Source organism: Cebus imitator, unplaced genomic scaffold (genome assembly GCF_001604975.1).
Source record: "Cebus imitator isolate Cc_AM_T3 unplaced genomic scaffold, Cebus_imitator-1.0 Scaffold794, whole genome shotgun sequence".
Classification (NCBI taxonomy): domain Eukaryota; kingdom Metazoa; phylum Chordata; class Mammalia; order Primates; family Cebidae; genus Cebus; species Cebus imitator.
In genome coordinates this window covers 242985-246359 of record NW_016108109.1, presented here as the reverse complement: position 1 = coordinate 246359, position 3375 = coordinate 242985, and the positions used below count along the sequence as shown (strand labels likewise).

Sequence of the window (3375 nt, the reverse complement as noted above, 5' to 3'; positions counted from 1 at the left end):
ATAACTGCCATTTTTTTAGCCTATAGGATTGAAAAAATATGAAATGGGCAGGGATGAGTCATTACGCGAATCATAGACATGGTCAACGTTCATCTAATTTTACCCACTGAGCAAAGAGAGCTAACAGGGGTAAGTTCTTTTGAGAAGAAACAAAATGTGTTTAAAAGGGAAGAATACTACACAAGACTAGTTTTTTTCCTGCATGGAAGAACAGGACACATGGAATTGAGGGAGGTGGAAAGTGTCCATTAAACAAACACCTATTATTTGTGAAACAGTTCTATCAGAGTGAAATTGGGTGTGGACCATTAGTTTATCTTTGGCAGTGATCTTATGTTTTAGGTATCTAGAGTAAGATTATTTAGCTGGATAATGGCTGAGTAGTGTGAATAATTTCAGTTCACAGCAAATGACGATGATCACAGATTTAGCACCTTAGTTTGTACTTTCTCTGCACCTGAATCATCAATCACTGTGATGTGTGAGCTGAAGGTCAGAAAGCTGTATTCTTAGATAATTCATCTGTGATTGTTCCAGGACTGCAGTTTACTTCAATCTAAGGAGTGGTTTTCTTATTAGAGAATGTTAAGTATTCAATACTAAATATGAGACTGAAGCCTTGAAGACATTTCACAGTGGTGTGGCAGGTGCTATGTTTCAGGAACAGGCTGTTTAACAAGTCAAATGCATATCATTCTCTCTTAAGCATTAGCTCTTTCAAAGCAATGGAATTATATTTTTTGGCTTGAAATGGTGGTTTCTTCTATATTTGATTTCTCAGTTTTCTTAGTAGATATTACTGTCTCCTCTAATATTTCTTCAAAACTTTCCCCTATCTCGGCGGTTTTCTTAGAGGCTACCTTAGATGCCTCCTCCTCCTCTTCCTCTTTCTTAAGTGATAGCCCAGTGGATGAGACTTTGGAGGTTGTAGAACTGAGGATTCTAGATGGGAGCAGATAACTTGGACTGGGAAGTGGATTCAGCCCCGAAATGCTTAACCCACTGGTGCTAAAACATGTCTCTTCGCCTTCCAGCAGTTTCCTGTAAGCTGCTATCTCAATGTCAAGAGCCATTTTGACATTGATCAAGTCCTGGTATTCCCGAAGATGGCGTGCCATCTTACTCTTGGTGTTCCTCAGATCATTCTCCTGCTGCCCAATGCATCCTGGTAGCCATCCACCTCGGCATTGTGCCGCTCCTCCAGTTCCAGGATCTGCCCCTCCAAGGACTCGTTGGCCCCGCGCAGGCCCTCGATCTTGATGGTGTGCGCCTGCAGCTGGCGCCGGTACTCGTGGATCTCCTCACGGCTGGCTCTCATGGCCTCGGTGCTGCGCGCCGCCTGCTCCTTCATGTTGGCGAACTTGGACTTGTACCATTCCTCCGCGGACTGCAGGTTCTTAGCAGCCAGGGGCTCATGTTGGGCGCGGATCTCCCTCAGCGCCGAGCTCAGGTCTGGTTTAGCCACAGCCACGTCCACCTCGGCCGCGGCCTGTGAGGACGCCTGCAGCGTGGCCAGCAGCTCGGCTGCCTCCTCGTCTTGCACCTGGCGCACGAAGGCCAGCTCGTCCAGCAGCGACTCCACCTTCTTCTCCAGGTCCAGGCGGGCCAGCGTGGCGCCATCGACGTCGCGCTGCTGCGCCTTCAGGGCGCTCTCAGCACCTTCGCCTCCGCCGCTCTTCTCGCAGCCCGCCCGGAGCCGCTGCACCTCCTGGGCCAGCCCGTCGCGCTCCAGCAGGGCCTGCGCGGGCGCCGAGCTCGCCTCCTACAGCTGCGCGCGCAGGTCGCTCAGCTAGCGCTGGAAGAGCTCGCCGACGCGCGACGGCTTGGTGTGGCGCTGCCCCAGCGCCGCCAGCTCGGCCTCCAGCGCGCGGTTCTGCGTCTCCAGCTGATGCACCTTCTCGATGAACACCGCGAAGCGGTGGGTGAGTCCCTGCAGCTGCTCCTTCTCCTTGGTGCGGTTGATCTTGTACTCGTTGTTGCGAGCCGCCGCCTGGCTCGGGTCCAGCCCGTCGGATGCCGGTGGCCGGCGATAGGCCAGGCCGAGGCCGAGCGACTAGACAGAGGAGCAGGCGGTCGAGGAGGCCACATTGCAGCGGGACAGGGACGGCCAGCGGAAGACGCCCAAGCCGCCGGCCCCGGAGAGGCGCGCCGACAGGCGGGAGCCGTCCCCGAACACCTTGCGGTAGGAGGAGGAGGAGCACAGGTAGTCCGAGCCGAAGCTCATGGTGCGGGGATCCGGGCCAGGCCTGCGGCTTCGGCTGGAGATACGGAAGAAAGGAGAGGTGCGGCAGGCAGGACCGGATGCATATATGTTTAGCTTAGTTAGCTCTTCTAGTTTCATTGATCTGTTTAGCATTATGTAATTCCCTTCTTTGTCCTATTTTATCTTCGTTGGTTTAAAGTCTGTTTTATCAGAGATTAGGATTGCAATTCCTGCTTGTTTTGTTTTGTTTTCCATTCGCTTGATAGATATTTGTCCATCCCTTTATTTTGAGCCTATGTGTGTCTTTGCACGTGAGATGGGTCTCCTGAATGCAGCACACATATGGGTATTAACTCTATCCAGTTTGCCAGTCTGTGCCTTTAGTTGAGCCATTTAGCCTATTTACATTTAAAGTTAATACTGTTATGTGTGAATTTGATCCCATTATGATGCTGGCTGGCTATTTTGCACATTAGTTGGTGCAATTTCTTCATAGTGTTTTGGCCGTTATATTGTGGTATGTTTCTGCAGTGGCTGGTACTGGTTTTTCCTTTCCATATTTAGTGCTTCCCTCAGAAGCTCTTGTAAGGCAGGCCGGGTGGTGACAAAATTCCTCAACATTTCCTTGTCTGTAAAGGATTTTATTTCTCCTTCCCTTATGAAGTTTAGCTTGGCTGGATATTAAATTCTGGGTTGAAAATTCTTTTCTATAGGGATGTTGAACATTGGCCCCTAATGTCTTCTGGCATGTAGGGTTTCTGCAGAGAGATCCACTGTTAGACAGATGGGTTTCCTTTTGTAGGTAACCTGACCTTGCTCTCTGGCTGCACTTAACAATTTTTTTCTTTGTTTCAATCTTAGTGAATCTGACAATTGTGTGTCTTGGAGTTTCTCTTCTCAAGGAGTATCTTAGTGGTGTTCTCTGTATTTTCCTGAATTTGAATGTTGACCTGTCTTGCTAGGTTGGGGAAGTTCTCCTGGATAATATTCTGAAATGTGTTTTCCAACTTTTTCCCATTCTTCATGTCACTTTCAGGTACACTAATCAATCATAGGTTTTGTCTTTTCACATAGTACCATATTTCTTGGAGGTTTTGTTTGTTCCTTTTAATTCTTTTTTCTCTAATCCTATCTTCATGCTTTATTTCATTTAGTTGATCTTCAGTCTCTGA

The 3375-nt window shown here is 48.7% G+C and overlaps 1 pseudogene; it reads right to left on the bottom strand.

Moving 5' to 3' along the window:
• Positions 1–232: 232 nt before the first annotated feature.
• On the bottom strand, positions 233–2224 carry LOC108297377 (annotated as a pseudogene).
• Positions 2225–3375: the final 1151 nt, after the last annotated feature.